The sequence below is a fragment of the Rhipicephalus microplus genome, chromosome 4, assembly GCF_043290135.1.
Source record: "Rhipicephalus microplus isolate Deutch F79 chromosome 4, USDA_Rmic, whole genome shotgun sequence".
In the NCBI taxonomy this organism is placed as follows: domain Eukaryota; kingdom Metazoa; phylum Arthropoda; class Arachnida; order Ixodida; family Ixodidae; genus Rhipicephalus; species Rhipicephalus microplus.
The window spans coordinates 114,012,349-114,030,444 of record NC_134703.1 but is presented as its reverse complement, the minus strand read 5'-3'; the positions used below and the strand labels follow the sequence as shown (position 1 = coordinate 114,030,444).

Here is an 18,096-nt window from a genome sequence, read left to right as displayed (position 1 = left end):
TGGGTGTGAGGTTCTTGGTTCTGAATTCCCTGCCACCTAGATACTCCACTTACATATGAGGCAGTTTTAGATTAGCGCGCGCAACGCCTTAGCAACACAACGCGTGGCGCGTTGTGCATATACGTAATTTCTGAGGATGTCGCGCACTGCGCTAGTTAAGCGTACGCAACAAGCGAAACGTGGAGTGGAGTCGGCGTAAACAGCCTTGAACTTTAGTGCTGTAAACACGCAGTAGCCAGTGGACGCGGCCTTTTGTGTTTAGAAAAAGTTTATTCTCTCATGGGGCGCAACAAACCTAAGGGACAAGCGTCCGTATAAAAGGCACAACAACAAACAAAATACAAAGCACAACATACATTACACATTTAAACAAAAGTGTCCAAGTCCGTAGGATGTCCATAGTCCATTGAACTAATAACTGTACATACACTACATAAATGCACTAATTGATTGATTTGTGGGGTTTAACGTCCCAAAACCACAATATGATTATGAGAGACACCGTAGTGGAGGGCTCCGGAAATTTTGACCACCTAGGGTTCTTTAATGTGCACCCAAATCTGAGCACACGGGCCTACAACATTTCCGCCTCCATCGGAAATGAAGCCGCCGTAAGTGCACTAATCACAATATGGACAATGTGTTTAGAGAAAGTGGTTAACGATTTAGAGTACTTAGTACTCTACTATAGGAGAGCTGAAAACCGTCCCGTGTTAAATCGGATATGTACATGATTAGGGGCGAAGCTCCTTAAAGAGGCACCCGTTCGTCTCTCGTAGAAGTCGCGTAGTGTATAACCAGTCTTACGTTTTGACCTGCGAGGTGGTGCCGGTGGGAGATTTCTTCTGTGATTTGTTGAACAATAAAAAATTCGCAGCGTGCGCGTTAACTAAAAGCCGAATTTTCCTGTCTCTCGTTTCCCATTAGCAGCCGTTGGCATGTACATTTAGCACTATCTGACAAGAAAGGGTTGCTACGTTATACTCGCTGTGCGTAACTTCCTTGGTTTTAGAAAGGTTTAGCGAGCGTTGAGCCGCAGTGCCATGAATGCAGTGAACTAGTATACACCATGACTCGAAGTGGTTGAAGATGCGAAGTAGACACGAAGCGCAAGCCGTAAGAAAGTGTGCGTGTGCCACCTCTTGTTTAGTCCTTGGAATGTGCGCTGGATGGCGGTACTTCTATATGGCGAATATATGATGAAAAGGTGCGACATGGTGGTACTTGGCGTGTTGAATAGGTGGACGAACGGACACACAGACAGATGCATGGATGGACGCATGGATGGCTGCACGGATGGATGAACGCATGGACGGACGCATGGACGGACGGAAGCAAGAACGAATGGACGGACAGATGCTTCGCCCCACTCTCCATCATTCACTCCTTGCTTAGATATGCTGCCATTTTTTTTTTTTTTTGCAGGAGCCATACTGTCGACACTCGCAGGTGTCAAGAACAACAGCCGGTAAGGCACACTACAGCCGTAGCGGTCGAAACGTAAGCGCCGAAATCTAGCGTGCACATCTCTTGCGTGCGCAAACGCACGCATCTCTGTTAGGTTCAGCGCATGCGCAGTCTTGCTCTCTCTCACCCGTTGCGTGCGCTAAACTAAAGCACTCTAGTATTCTGTTTGTGTACATGATTCTGATTGCCAAGACGAAACTAGCACCCACGCGAGCGCTAGCGTTCGCGAGGAACGAGCGGATAATAACGGCTTCCGAGTGGTACAGGGGCACGTCGTTTGTGCAATTCAATACACTGAAAACACCAAAGCCATTCATTGCGCGTCTCTCGTACTGTGCATCCTGATGTATCTTACCAAGAAGTATGCTCCTCTGTTTACACAGTTTAATCTATTGTGAACGTTGCAGCAGGTTCTCGCCTTATTGTGTTACCGCCAAAATTCTTCTGTCTTTGTATTTCATAATAAGGCCCCGGGGGGCCTCCCAAAAATTGCCTTGGCCGACGGTGTTACACGTCGTCCAGGCGGGGTATTGGGAAAAGTTTTCAACTAGCAATAGTCGCCCCTCAGTTAATGTTTAGAAAAAGTTTATTCTCTCCTGGGACGCAACAAAGCTAAGGGACAAGCGTCTGTATAACAGGCACAATAACAAACAAAAGACAAAGCACAACATACATTACACATTTAAACAAGTGTCCAAGTCCATAGGATGTCCATCGTTCATAGTACTAATAACTATACATACATTACATAAATGCACTAATCACAATATGGACAATGTACATGATGATATATGTGCAGAATTTACAAGACTTGGTGAAGATGTTAGAAAATATGTACAACAGGTATCAATATTCATAAAAGTTACATTACTTACAGCGTTAGAATGAAGTGCATATATACAAGAGCTCACACCAATATGGGACATACACAAACACATAAAATAGTAAACACATACTGATTACATGCACCAATCAGACATTAACAGGTGACCTGGCTATAGGAACCAGGCCAAGTGGAATACTAATCGAACGCGTCTGTCAACTACGGACAGAAAGCGGCACGACCATTGTCGCAGAAATTCTTCCTCCCCAAGGAAGAACAATTCCTCCGACAGAAACGATAAGAGTCCACAGTAGAGGCGTTCCAGAATCGGAAAAAGAGCACGACGACGATGACCTGCCGCAACAGCTTCGCACCTATTACGCCATAAACAAAAGGCTCCCGCAGCTATTAGAAGGCGTGCAAAGCGACTACGCGAGCAGCGACCAGATGTTACAAAGCGATTAACACCTAGGCCACGAAAACTAGCGTTAACTGACCTCCAAAACACCTTTGCGATGACACATTGCTTCAGCATATGCTGGTTAGACTCCTGTAACGGGCAGTTAGGACAAGTGGAAGATGGGACCATGCGCCACCTCTCCAATCTGTCCCGTGTTGGGAGTACTCCCCATCCAAGACGCCACATAAAGTCACGGAGGTGACCAGGCAAAAACGATGCCGTTATCGCGCTCCACGAGACATGTCTCGATCGTGCTAGACGGGCTGGAGGAACCAGAGGAAGCAGAAGAGCCGCCGTTGTATCTACGATGCGGCTTTCAAGAATGTCCACATCGGGACAAACCTGCTGCGCGTGTCGATAAAATGCTACTGCCGTTGAGTAAAATGCAGGCACGTTAAGTGTTTGCGGTGCAGAATTAAGCCGTGCATCAGGTAGTAAATAGCGTAGTTTGGTGCCCAAGAAATAACAGGCAAGATCACGCGCGGGGCACTGATCACCATGCAACAGCCGAAGTAAGAATCGTAGGGCAAGCAGCCGGCAGCGAACAGAGACGGATGGGAATGCGAATCCACCGCAGTTTCTCGGTTGCCCAAGAGCTGCTCGGCAAACCAGCTCTGTTCTACCCGACCAGAAAAAGGAGCCAATGAGGGATTGCAACGACCTGGTGATTCGTAATGGGGGCTGTAAGACGTGAGATATGTACCATGCACGGCCGCAAAACACCGTCTGTGCTAAATACCTTCTTTCGAGCATCGGTAAATCATACTCTTGTGCTTCCCGGACGTGTCGTTTTACATCTTCGACTACTGAATTCCACAAGGAGCCTGATATGCCGTAGGAAGTATAATCAAGCCCCAGAATACGAATAGAGTCACTTTTCTGAAGACCGAAAAAGGAACTTAGGCATGCGTCTGGGGAACCAATGAATAAATATCGACATTTGGAAAAATTTAAAGCGGCACCTGAAATCATGCCATACGTCGTAAAAAGTCGTAGGCTACGGGATAAACTGTCCTCATTCTTCAAATACAACGTGATGTCACCAGCAAATGCTGTCACTGTCACGGTACCACTACCTGGAAGAGGAAGGCCTCTAACGTAAGGGTCAGCGATTAGCGATTGAAGGAATGGTTCGAGGCTGAGTACAAAAAGTGCAGGGGATAAAGGACACCCCTGGCGAACACCACGTGTAACCGGAAATGCCGCACTCTCTAAACCATCAAGAAACAACGTGCTGCGTATATTTCGGTATGTGTTTCTGAGAAGCTCAACGAAGTTTTGTGAGAAGCCAAATGCTTCCATTACGCTAAATATAAAGCTATGTTCGAGGCGATCGAATGCCTTTTCTTGGTCAAGTGAAACTAAGAGTCCCTGAGCTGATCTTGTTAACGTGTACGCAACTATATCGCGCGTAACAAAGGAAAGACTGTGGATTTCTCTTCCAGGAATAGAGCACGCCTGATGATGACCTATTAAGGAGGGCATCAAGCTTCTCAAACGCCGAGTGATAATTGCCGCGAAAGTTTTATAATCAACGTTGAGGAGCGTTATTGGTCGCCACTCCTCTGGGCGAACTGACGATGGGTCATGTTTGGGTATTAAAACAATTCGACCATCGCGAAAGCTATCAGGAAAATCAAAGTTCTCGAAACAGCGGCAAATAACAGAGGTGAAAAGAGCACCAATGTCGTCCCAAAACGTTAAATAAAACTCAACAGGCAACCCATCGGGCCCGGGGGCCGAGCCACGCTTCATGGAAGACAGTGCCTCTTTCACTTCGTCAGCTGACGGACTTGTACACAGTTGTTCAGCGACTTCAGATGAAATTCGAGATAGCCTACTTAACATTGTGGCTGTCTCGGTGGTACCGCGATGTGATGACATTGTCGTACGAGCCATGTTGGCAAAGTAAGCTAGGAAAATTGATTGATCACATGTCGGCGGCAACGCAGTGTGTAAGAATCTGGCCGCCGGAGTTCCTAGTCGACTCGACGGGTTGAGAAGCGAGCTTTTCGCAAAGCGTAGAACCTCAGGGTGAGCACATGGATTACGTCTGCAACGCCAAGCAGCCGCCGTCAATGACGAAGCTGCAATGAGTCGTTGAAAACGACCCCTTAACTCTCGCTGCCATGCGCGCATCAAGGGAGTTAGTCGATCAACCCGAAGAGCAATACGCAGCTTTGTGGCAGTGTCCGCTAGTTCTTCGGACGTACGGCGTCTGAGGGCCCGCCCTGCTACTGAGCAGTGTAAACGCCACTGTGTCTTGAGCGCGCCCCACACCTCTGGACCGCATCCCAAGAGAGAGGCCCGCAAGCTTCTAGATAAACTGGAGCGTGTAGGCGCGTCGTGCAGAATGCGGATGTCAAGACGCCAAGGTTTCACTGATGATGAAAAGGGAAAGTGAGCCTCGAGCGTCACTGGTCAGTGGTCTGATATATAAACAGGCGATGATGGTAATGTTACTACATCAGAGTGCGATACGTAAGAAGCTACCGCGCTCGGCACATAGAAACGATCCAAACGACTAGACGACGTGCTACGCCGCCATGTCCAGGCATACTGTGGTCCATGCACTAGTCTGTACGTATCTATCAAAGAGAAATGTTGCACTAGGCGACGCAGCTCTCGCGCGTTCCAATCAGAGCGACCAATCATTCGGTTTTAATTCTTTTCCAGGCGAGACACCAGCGCCCGTAGATCTCGCAACGTCAGCTTCTTCTGGGCACTCAGCTGCTAGGTTTAACGATGATTCCGGTGCCTCGGTGCCTACCAGCGCTTCTTTCTCGGCTTGCGCCGACGTCGAACATGGCACGACATGTTTGTCTGGGACAGACGTGAGGTCGATCGCGGTGGCTGTTTCTATTGCTGAGATTTGCAGACGTGGCGCGCTCGGGTTGGCCAAGCTGCACACTTCCTCATCTTTTAATGGAGCTCTCAGAATCGGATTCTGGCGTTCTTCTAATACAGCTTCGGGGTCTCGTTCATCTGTTGCCGTTGGTGACACGGACGGTAGGGCAGGAAAGGTCCCCGCAGTAGCATCAGAATATGAACGACGCACAGGGCAGACGGTGGTAGGGTGGTTATCTCCACAACGTCGGCAGGGGCGGTCGCAACCTTCGCTTTCGTGTCCATGCACACCACAGCGACCACAGAATGGTTCTGTGCACTGTGCTCGATAATGACCACTAGAGCCACACCGACGACAAACACGTTGCAGACCGCGGTAGTCGAAGGTGACTCGATGACCAGAAACGCGAAGGTAGTTGGGGACGCGATTTGTGGGACTCATTTCCATCCGGACATAGCGTGTGCCTGTGAGAACTCCGCGTCTTGTGCTCATGACGCCAGCGGTCACAGTCAATACCTTGCCGTATGGGGACAAAGCCTGGACGAGTACCTCGTTGGAGACGAAGGCTGGTAAAAACAGGCAGGCGACGTTAGTTACCTGCGGGCCGACGGGAACGACAGGGATACGCTCGCCACCGATGGTCAGGTAGCCAGCGTTGACGATGAGAGTCATGGAAGCCATGCTCTTGACAGTTACTTGGAAGTTCATGCCTCCCATGTGCTGAACGCAGTGTACCTCTGAGAGGCCAACTATTGAGGCCGTCGCGTCGACGACGGTCTCCGGACTAGTCCCCGCAGGGACGGCAACGTCGAAGGCCTGCGCCTTCGAAGGCATCCACGACGTCGATGGCGCCATGGCTAGATGAGGAGGACGTCCCTGACGTGGAACACGCAGGGACGTCAACAGGATCACTTCCTGTTGGATTCAATGGCCGATGACGGTACAATGTTACCTTTGTGAAGTGTTGCGAACGACGGACCGATCCCGCCGAAGCCACCACTGTTGCGAAAGACGGCGACGCCAACACGGCCCCGGAGGCGCCACTGCTTTCAACTCCGCCGGGAAGGTCACCAGCCGTTTGGTAGCGTATGTTTATCAGCTCGCGACTGCTTCTGCGCAGAGCTGATAAGACGAGCGGACGAGACGACGGTGAGTTAAACAAGGTTTATGTACAGCATATTTACAGAGGCGTTACAATTTCGGCACTGGGGGCGACAGAGACTCGAAGAGCCGAGCTCTTCTCTCTAACACATAGGTCAGTCTTTCGCCTAAGACCGCTGACTCACACACATGTCGGCACTCCGACACGGGGACGCCTCTCACATAGGACCGCCGATCGCGACGCGCCGCAGGGCTTCTTTTATTTACACCGGGTCCAACCAAAATGTCCAATCAGAAGCGCCGCTGGTCGTCCGGGCAGATTCCGCCAATGGGGGTCGCCGCGCCATGCGTCAGACCACCCGACACGCGGCCGCCGGCTCGCTGTCACGTGCGCCGCTGACTCACTGCACCTGGGCCAGAGGGGCGCCGCGCGTGTTCACGCCGTCGAGGTGATCGCGCCAGGCAGACTGCGGGCTGGCCTTGACCCAGATTGCCTTTTTCCGAGGCACGGACGTTTGACGAGGACTCGCTGGCATAACAGCACCCCCGCCGCCAGACAATGCACCGGAAAGACGAGCTGCTTCCACGGGGCTCGGATGTCAGGTGCGCTCGTTCGCCAGGTCCCTCCAGGTTCGCCTCCAGGGCCATGGGGAGAATACAGCTCCAGACTGTTCCGGGAACACATCCCAATTTTGACGACGGATCCCAGCTCCACTGGCTTGTCGCCACAACTTGTCGACCAGCTTCACTCGTCTCTTCTGACCATCTTCGGTTTCAGCACTTGTCGATGGTTCTGCAACTTGCTAAGAACGGTTCGACAACAGACAACACACGACACACGCAAGTGCCTTCGGTCCCCCGACAGAACACCAGACAAAGTATAATACAACATATACCTATCTACGTGTTTATCGGAATTTTGTTCCCTCTACATCAAGAGGCACATGTGGGACAAAAGACTCTTAAAATGACAACTCAATTTTTTTTTCCCACGTACAACAACGTAACGAATTAGAATACCACAAAGTTGGCCCCTTGAGATCACTCTGAACGAGAGCGCTCAGCCCAGGTCGTGATGAGGTAAAAATTTTGCCCCGAATCGCCAGCGAGAAACCGAAAGGTTGAGAAGTTACTAGCTGGAACTCACTGCTCAATGCACCTGCCTTAGCGTTTACCTTTCCTTTATTTTTTTTTTGATAGCGAACGTCAAAGTTGCGCTGTGGAGCAACATGCTCCACTTCAGTAACCGGCCACTTTTAGGCGACGATACCTATGCGGCACCAAGAGCGGCTCACACTTTCGACGTTGCACAGGGGAACAACGATACGGCTTGCTACTGATTGACTCCTCACCGCTTAGCTCGATATCGTGTTCGATCACCGTCGTGTCTCCGGGACGGTCCGACAACACATACCCAAACTCGGAAACAATCTTTCTCAGGTCCTCTTTCTCAGGTCCTCCTTCACTTAAGATAGGCTCTAGGTTTATCTGCTCCCGGATTACTTTCGATCCCCCTTCGATCACCTCACTAGAACTCAAATTTTCTGCTTCCTCTTCCTCTGAAGCCTTCAACAGCTGATTTACGACCGCTTGATGTTGAACATTGGGTTTTATCAAGTTGTAAATTTTGTTCTGCCGCCTTCCTACTTGCACCTCATAAGTTGTATCGCAAGGCTTCGATAATACTTTGGTGGGCCCTTCCCAATCAACCTCAAGCTTGTTCCTTTTTGGTGGCTGCAGCCGCATTACCTGATTATCAACTTCAAAAGCGCGCTTCTTCCCCGATTTCTCGTAGTGCTCCTTCGACAGCACTTTTGCCGCGTTTTTCTGGCTTTCCACGAGCGCTTCAATTTGGCTTTCCACTAGCGCTTCAATCGAGAGATCCTCACTCTGCCCTCGAATGAGCGTCTCTCGATCAACTCTCGGCAGCTCGCTCCAACTTTCCGCTACAGGCGAGAGCGTTGCAACCCTCTCGCTCTGACTCAATGGCGCCACGTCGTCTCCCCCAGCGCATACCGCGCCGGCCGCTCCCGCGATGGGCCGCTCGCGTGACTGCTCACATGACTCATGCGGAAAATTTCCTTTCTGGGGTTCCGTCGACCCGCCGACAAGGTCACTTGAGAGTTCACCGCATGGAACCAAGTCAAGCTTCCGCGAAAGCTTTCGCGCTTGCGATCGCGTGGGAGCCATGCACGCTAAGTTGGGGAAGAACGATTTGCCCTGCTCTTTGAGAAGCTGCTCCGAGTTGTTGGAGAAAAGATAAGAAAAACGACCATTCAGCGCGGCAGACACAGCCGCTTCGGTGCAAAGCTTACCGAACGGGCCTTCAATGACAACGGTGGCGATTGGTAAGCGAACACTCTGCTCCTCGGCGACTTGCCTGATCCACGCGCATTCTCCTGTGAAGTCATCCGGAGACACCAATGAAGGATGGACAACGTCCATGGTTGCCGCTGAGTCTCTAAGTGCTCGGCACGTTTTCTCATTGACCCTAATTTCTTGGAGATACGGCTCCAACAACCGCATGTTTTTTTCTGATTCTCGGATCGTTGCGAAGGCAAACTTTTCCTGACAGTTTCTCGCGATGTGCCCTTCCTTTTTACAGTTGTAGCAGATTAGCGGCTTCCGTTTGTTTTCCGGTTCTAATGCCTGTGTGGTAGAAACCTCACTCGATTTCTCCGCTTCTGTTTGCCCTTCCCCTACACTGTCCTTCGTAAGAGACGGGTCCTTCTTGAAATTACGGTGCGGAGCGGGTTTCCGTTGATCAGGTTTCCTTGAAAAGCCCTCTTTCCTTTCATCCTTTTCAACGCGCGCTGCCCTGCTATGCAACTTTCGGCGAGTATAATACTCCTCAGCTAACTCAGCTGCCTTGTTTAACTGTACGTCCCCAAGTCTGTCCTGCAGCCAAAGTTTGACATCCTCCTCGATGCCGCGGTAGAATTGCTCCAATGCAACGCATTCCACCACTTTATCGCGGTCGTCATAAACACCTTCGCCCTTAAGCCATTCAATCAAATCGGCTTTAAGACGAAACGCGAAGTCAACGTGTGACTCATTCCCCTTTTCAGCATATCGGAACCTTTGCCTGAAAGCCTCGGGTGACAACTTATAACGTCTCAAGAGCACTTCCTTAACCTCGTCATAGCTCTCAAACGCTTCCCTCGACAAGCAAGTTATCGCGTCGGACACTTCGCCGGGAAGAAGAGCTAGCAGGTTCCGCGCCCAAAGAGACCGCTCCAAAGCATTTCGCTCACAGACGTGTTCAAACTTGACGAGATACTTCGCCATGTCCTCGCCTACAACGAACGGTGGCAGTTGATCCCGAATTCTAATACTGCTGACCTGAATCGTCGGAGAAGCTGCGCTAGGCGCCTGCGAACACTGTAGGATTGCCAATTCTAGTCGTTTCATCTCAAGGCGCTCCTGTCTCTCGGCCTCCTCGCGCTCGCGACGTTCGCGCCTTTCAGCTTCTTCACGTTCGCGAGCTTCTCGCCTTTCAGCCTCTTCACGTTCGCGAGCTTCGCGCCTTTCTTCACGTTCGCGAGCTTCGCGCCTTTCAGCCTCCTCACGTTCGCGAGCTTCTACTTCTCGCCTTTCAGCCTCCTCACGGCGTGCTTTGATTGCCACCCAGGCCTCATCGACTTCCTCAGCCGACACTCCCTCATCCTTCATGATCTCAAGGATCGCTTGCTTTCGTTTCGCACGGCCCAAAGTAATGCCGAGTTCCTCACAAATTTCGATGAGTTCCTTCACTTTAAGGTTCTCCATCGTTCACACTAGCCTCTTGCTGTTTGCCCCTGTTAAGAATCTACTTGCCGTACCCACTATAAGCCTACTAGCAAGACGCGCAAGCAATTTTTCACACTCCCGTGTTTACCCCCTCCGCATTAACTTTGGTTTCAAAGCGCTTCGACTTGGCTTGAAACTATCAAAGCTCACTTCAATGCTTCACACAGCCCTTCTCTAAACTACTACAACCTGAGCTAGAGTAGTCTGGTGAACTGAGGGGAAAACATCAGGCACTCACCGCATCGATGTCGCTGACGCCGGCCGATCCCGCAGCTGCCAACCACTGTTGCGAACGACGGACCGATCCCGCCGAAGCCACCACTGTTGCGAAAGACGGCGACGCCAACACGGCCCCGGAGGCGCCACTGCTTTCAACTCCGCCGGGAAGGTCACCAGCCGTTTGGTAGCGTATGTTTATCAGCTCGCGACTGCTTCTGCGCAGAGCTGATAAGACGAGCGGACGAGACGACGGTGAGTTAAACAAGGTTTATGTACAGCATATTTACAGAGGCGTTACAATTTCGGCACTGGGGCCGACAGAGACTCGAAGAGCCGAGCTCTTCTCTCTAACACATAGGTCAGTCTTTCGCCTAAGACCGCTGACTCACACACATGTCGGCACTCCGACACGGGGACGCCTCTCACATAGGACCGCCGATCGCGACGCGCCGCAGGGCTTCTTTTATTTACACCGGGTCCAACCAAAATGTCCAATCAGAAGCGCCGCTGGTCGTCCGGGCAGATTCCGCCAATGGGGGTCGCCGCGCCATGCGTCAGACCACCCGACACGCGGCCGCCGGCTCGCTGTCACGTGCGCCGCTGACTCACTGCACCTGGGCCAGAGGGGCGCCGCGCGTGTTCACGCCGTCGAGGTGATCGCGCCAGGCAGACTGCGGGCTGGCCTTGACCCAGATTGCCTTTTTCCGAGGCACGGACGTTTGACGAGGACTCGCTGGCATAACAGAAGCCACACACTACAGGCACACTACAGCCGTAGCGGTCGAAACGTAAGCGCCGAAATCTAGCGTGCACATCTCTTGCGTGCGCAAACGCACGCATCTCTGTTAGGTTCAGCGCATGCGCAGTCTTGCTCTCTCTCACCCGTTGCGTGCGCTAAACTAAAGCACTCTAGTATTCTGTTTGTGTACATGATTCTGATTGCCAAGACGAAACTAGCACCCACGCGAGCGCTAGCGTTCGCGAGGAACGAGCGGATAATAACGGCTTCCGAGTGGTACAGGGGCACGTCGTTTGTGCAATTCAATACACTGAAAACACCAAAGCCATTCATTGCGCGTCTCTCGTACTGTGCATCCTGATGTATCTTACCAAGAAGTATGCTCCTCTGTTTACACAGTTTAATCTATTGTGAACGTTGCAGCAGGTTCTCGCCTTATTGTGTTACCGCCAAAATTCTTCTGTCTTTGTATTTCATAATAAGGCCCCGGGGGGCCTCCCAAAAATTGCCTTGGCCGACGGTGTTACACGTCGTCCAGGCGGGGTATTGGGAAAAGTTTTCAACTAGCAATAGTCGCCCCTCAGTTAAAACTTCATTGGGTACGACACCGCCGCTGCGCAAAGCTGACTACACACGGCTTGCTAACATGAAACCATATTTTCTGCCCTCAATACAAGCACCCGCCGAGATCGACTTTGAAAGAGATATATCATGATAATTATGGCCCTTGGAAGAATTATTTTTATGAAATAAGTTTTGTGTACTTTTCACGTTGTGACTTCTTATCTAAAACTCTGTAAGTGAATCAATATTTAGCAATAAATGCGTCTATTTTGCCTCTGATCTGCAAGTCATGAGTTTGGATTTACGATGAGGCTTCTTCTTCTGCATATTCTAAAACTTGTTTTTCGACGAACTGACCATATTTCATGCTCAACAGTATGTGGGCGTTTTTTTTTATCAAAACGAAATATTTATCAGTCTCAGGGTTTATTCTGCATAAATCCGGCGACCGGTGGCGGCGCCCAACAGCGGCGTGAACACGAGCGTTACCAAAGGTGACATGACTTCACTCACAGGCAAGTGAAATAATGATAAGAGCGAAATGTCACATGACGCCATATTGACATCAATAATGACATCACCATTTGGCCTATCGTGGGCTTATCCCGGAGGTCGCCCAACCCCGGGTGAGGCGCTAACGTCTCTGACTCGTGTAACGTAGACGAGTGTTCCGTGAGAACATAAGCTTTCGTCTGCGCATGGCTAAACCGCCCATGCACCGTTGACTGGGACTGTAAATTGTCGGCTTTTTGGAATTCGTGCAACGCAGAGCTGTAAGTGTTAAGCATGAGTGGTTGCTTGTTGGGCTAGTTGGTTCATTATCAACACATGCAACAATGCATACAACTAGAACAGACGGAACGTACAGAGGCTAAAGCGCTGACTTCCAACTGTTTTATTCCGCTCACGAAACCAGGCATAAATACATGCGCAGAGCCAGCGGGTAAAGAAAATCTGACTTTACTTTACTTGCCGATTGATTTTACTTTTGTCATTTCTTTTCTTTACCCGCTGGCTTTGCGCATGTGTTCATGCCTGGTTTCGTGAGCGGAATAAAACAGTTGGAAGTCAGCGCTCTTTACTCCCTGTCCGGGCCGTCTTTTTCAAGTTTTATGCGCAGTTACATATGTTGAAGAGTGAAACAAGTCCGAAGCGACCGTTATATTATCCACAAGGCCACGGTGCAGCTGTGCACGTATTTATTTATGCAAAGCATCTGTGAGATCCTTGCTTTGGCCTCGGTGGCGATACCGGCCCCTTCCCAGTTAACCCAGAACTTCCATCTTAGTAAAGATGCACATCCATTGAGTGGTGGTTGTAACACACTATTTTTTTATATAGCAGCCATGGTTTCCACGAGGATCATTTCAGTCTTAAACCACGCGCACTCGGAATCCCCAACTCTTGCTAGGTGTCTCCGCTGTGTCAGCCTTGTAAACGCATCAATTATGTCTTATCTACCCCATCAGTGGCCAACATATGTGATTCAGTTTATGTGTTCAGTTGTTCTATATGATACTGAATATCACATCCCTGTAGATGTATGGTTTACTATTGCTCAGTAAATGTTCCATGTTTTCATCCTCAACATTTCAAACACCAGGGCAAGATAAGATATACTGGGGCGTGGTCAGGCTGGGGCACTACCAGGGCAGGTGCCAATTACCTAATCATGTCACTCGTTTCCTGCCGTCTCGCCTTACGAAGTTGCTGTTCTCCCGAGAGGTATGTTCGAGGAAAACACACACACACACACCTCTTTTCTCTTTCTATCTCGTGAAATAAGTTTACGCTAGCAAATGAAAACAAAATCACCTATTCGGATCTGAGTTTTCCCGAAGCGCTCGTTCGGAGCTGAAGTATACTATACGGTATATCGCCTCTTCGTAGGCCCTGCAGAGAGGTTCAGTGCCTCACGGACGGCGCTGGCGGGCGTTTACGGAACGGTACGGGCTCCGTATGCAGCCGCCGCTTCCAGCAAAACACAAACCGCCTCCAGCCATCAATCACGGAAAAAAGTGCCTCCGGTGCTCTTTCTTTCTCTGCTTTCCCAACGCGGAAGCCTTTCAATAAACGAGCGCGTGGGGGAAGGAAGAATAAAACAAAATATAACGTCGACGTTATTACATACACGGGGCCAGAATACAGCGGCGTGTCAAATTCTGCTGCGCGGTGCGCAATGCGAGCGGGTGCATCGGCCGCCTGGGCGGCGAACGATTACGCGCGCGCGTCTGCCTGCTGTTGTGCCTCGCCCAAGTTCCACGTGGTCTTCGCGGCCTGCTGGCACCTGGCAGCTGTTGATGAGTCAACCCTGCACCTGGACGGCGACGGACGCGGACAATCTGGAAAAACCACGTCGCCGGCTCCTCTTGACACAAAAGTCGTTGGCCAAGCTTTTGTCAGCCGCCGAGAGCAACACTCCGAAGCAGCGTCGACCCAGCAGCTGTACGGGGTATTCTGCCTTGCTTGAGTCAACCTGGCTGCATCAGGGAGCGACTTTGCGCATGGGATTCCACGTCATCTCACTGTGGTGTCACGCTGGCGCGTGGGGTCTCCCTCACCAAACAGCGAACTGGGCATGTCTTGCCCCTTTCCTAGGTTCAGAGGGAGGCGGTGTTTGGCTTTCCCTCTTCGGGGACGGAGAGGAAGACGACGATCTCATTGGAGTATCCTGCGCATAAATTTTCTTTGCAAGGGATCTTGGGAAGGCGGACGATGTATAAAAACGCTAGCGCAGAGGCGCTCGTGTGTGATTCTCTTTTCATGTTGTACCACGCTACCATGTAAATACTGTATATAAACATTTTTTTTCTCCTTCTCCGGCTTCTCTACTCGTCCTCTCCGGGGACTCGGATGGCCCGAGTCCGCACCACGCTACCCAAAGGCGCAACAGTGGCTGGCAGCTTATGGGATTCGCCTGCGTCGGCTGCATCGAAGTGGTGAGTGCCGCGTGTTTGCTCTTCTTTTCGCCAGACTCGTTAGCGCAGATGGTCGGTAACGTGGTAGGGTGATTTTGGTAAATTTTGATTCGCAGACCAAGAATTGGGTGGCTCGTGGGCAAAATTACCTTAGAAGAGAAACGGTGTGCATATCTAAGATGGAGAAGTTTAAGGTCCAAGAACTCCTCGAAATTTGTCAGGAGCTGAATATTTCGGTCGGCTCGGTTAAAAGAAAACAACAAATTTTGGAGCACTTGGGAAAAGAGGAAGTGAGTTTAGAAGAGGCCATTGAGGCCAGAGAAACCATTTTGGCAAAGAAAGAGGAGCGTGAGCGCTTAGCCCGTGAACAAAGAGAGGAGGAAATAAGGAGGGATCGCGAGGATAAAGAACATGAAATCCGTCTGAAAGAACTGGAGCTTCGTATGTCCGTGGGAAATCAAAATTCAGGGGGTGGAGAATCAAAGATAAAGGATCTAATCCACACCTTCAAGGCGGGTGACGACATTGCATTATACCTCGTGCATTTTGAGCGAGCATGCGAAAATGCAGGGTTTAGTAGGGAGACTTGGCCACAAAAACTGATATGCGTACTACCAGGCGAAGTGTCCGATGTTATCGCAAGAATGAATAAAGAGGACTCCGAGGTGTATGACAGGGTAAAGGCTGCATTGCTACGAAAATGTCGCCTATCGACAGAGGCTTTCCGCCTGCGGTTCAGGCACTCTAAGAGGGGCAACGAATCTCATTCAGACTATGCCTACCAAATTAGAGCCAACTTTGAAGAGTGGCTCAAAAGCGCGCAAGTCTATGGCAACCATGACAAGGTCATTGAGTTGATGGTACTTGAGCAGTTTTACCGGGGAATTCCCGAGGAGGTAAGGCTTTGGGTGCAGGATAGGATGAAAGACGTAGACATGAACAGGGCAGCAGAACTCGCCGAAGATTACTGCTCACGCCGTAGTCTCCGCAATACACCACGAACTTCGGAAAAAAATGAAAAGGTAGAAAGCTGGTCGGGAAACCAGGGACGCAAGAGGTTTGCAAGAAATAACTGGAAACCCGAAAATTCCAAGTTATTAGACAATCAGCAGGGAAAGGACAGTGAGGGGACTAAGGCGGCACCTTCATCAGGTTCAAAGGCGCCTGGTGACATAGCGCATGCGTTAGAAGCGCGGAAGCCAGTTGTTTGCTACAGCTGCGGAGAAAAGGGCCACATGGCCAGGAGCTGTAAGAGGCACATGGCATTTGCCACAATTCAGGAGTCAGAGGATAGCTTAAAGCTGTTGAAGCCTTACATGAGGACACTCTCAGTGAACGGCCGAATGTGTAGGGTATTGAGGGACTCGGCGGCCACAATGGATGTAGCGCATCCAAGTTGCGTATCTTCCGAAGACTATATAGGAGAGTGTGCCTGGATTCGGCAAGTGGCAGAAAAGCAAAGCGTCTGCCTACCGATAGCGAGGGTTGTAATCGAGGGCCCTTTCGGCCAATTGTGTACGGAAGCAGCAATTTCAGCCAACCTCCCGGAGCACTTCCCTTACCTATTTTCAAATAAGTCTGAGGAAATGTTAAAAACACGTGGAGAATCATTTGCCACCGAAATAGCTTGCATGGCCCTTACCCGTTCGAAGGCGCGCGAGCTGACGCAACAGCTGAGCAGCTCACCCTCTGGGGAACAGACGTCCGAGGGCAGTGTAGGAAAACCTGAGGTAGTTGCGACGGAAAATGAGTCTGCCATGCGAGTTGTCGAGACGGAAACTGGGGCTATGGTCGACAACAGCGAGGAAATATCTCTAACGCCCGAAAACGAGGACTTGGTGACAGGCTCGGTGTTAACACCCGCGTCCACCAGTTGGTGTCAGCTAGCCAGAACTGACCGTGCAACGCTAGTGGTCGATCAAAAGGCGGATCTCGCACTCTCTATGCTGCTAGATGCCATACATAAGGAAGGTAACTCTAGGAAGAACGTTTCGTTCTACACCCAAAACGAGGTGTTGCATCGCAGGTATGAGAACGCTAAAGGGCGGGTCTACAACCAAGTGGTAGTTCCACTAAAATACCGGCGGAACATTCTCGACCTGGCCCACAGCAACGCCTGGGCGGGCCACTTAGGTATAAAGAAAACGAAAGCTAAGCTGGCTCAGGAGTTCTACTGGCCCGGGTGCTGGAAGGATGTAGAGATGTTTGTCCGTGGATGCGACACTTGTCAGCGGATAGGAAAATCAACAGACAAATGGAAGGCACCAATGAAACTAGTGCCAATAGTCACAGAACCCTTCCGTCGGCTCGTGATTGACATCGTGGGGCCTCTGCCTCCATCTAAATCAGGATATCGGTACGTCCTGACCGCGCTGTGCGTTGCCACCAAGTTCCCGGAGGCAATCGCACTGAAAGAGTTGAGTTCAGTATGCGTGGTGGACGCATTGTTGTCTATTTTTTCTCGGGTGGGTTTTCCCTCGGAGATACAGTGTGACAACGGAAGTGTGTTCACAAGCTGCCTTACGACTACATTCCTAGAACGCTGCGGGATAAAAATCGCGCATAGCTCTATTCACCATCCACAGTCGAACCCTGTGGAACGCATGCACTCGGTCATGAAACGCGTTTTGCGAGCTTTGTGCTTTGAGCATAAAAGTGACTGGGAGGGGTGTATACCAGCTGCGATGTTTTCTCTGAGGTCGGCCCCACACGAGAGTACGGGTTTTAGTCCGGCTGAACTTGTCTACGGCAGGAACTTGAGAGGTCCGCTGCACTTAATACGAGAGTCATGGACTGGATATGGGGAGGACCCTAATGTAGTTTCCTATGTACTGGATTTATTGGGGCGACTGGGGACTACACGCGAAGTGGTGGAGAGCAACATGCGCGCAGCACAGGCGCTTTCCAAGGCCCGTTACGATAAGTCAGCTCGAAAGCGAGTCTTTAGAGTGGGCGATGAGGTGATGCTGTTGTGCCCTTCAAGAAAAAACAAGCTGGACGTACAATGGGAGGGACCAGCGACAGTGTTGTCAGTGCTTTCAGACACCAACTACGAGGTAAAGTGGGGCCGGAAATGCCCCAAAGTGTATCACAGTAACCTAATGAAACCCTACATGCGACGAAAAGCAGTAGTAAACCTTGCACTCAATGTTCCTGAGGATGAGGGCG

The 18,096-nt window shown here is 50.7% G+C and overlaps 2 non-coding genes across 2 annotated transcripts; both read right to left on the bottom strand.

The window, feature by feature from the left end:
• Positions 1–1,934: 1,934 nt before the first annotated feature.
• Positions 1,935–2,081, bottom strand: LOC119173041 (U4 spliceosomal RNA). Its single transcript, XR_012895101.1, has one exon. It is a non-coding gene; the product is annotated as a U4 spliceosomal RNA (small nuclear RNA).
• Positions 2,082–11,929: 9,848 nt separating this feature from the next.
• On the bottom strand, positions 11,930–12,071 carry LOC142814795 (U4 spliceosomal RNA). Its single transcript, XR_012895100.1, has one exon. It is a non-coding gene; the product is annotated as a U4 spliceosomal RNA (small nuclear RNA).
• Positions 12,072–18,096: the final 6,025 nt, after the last annotated feature.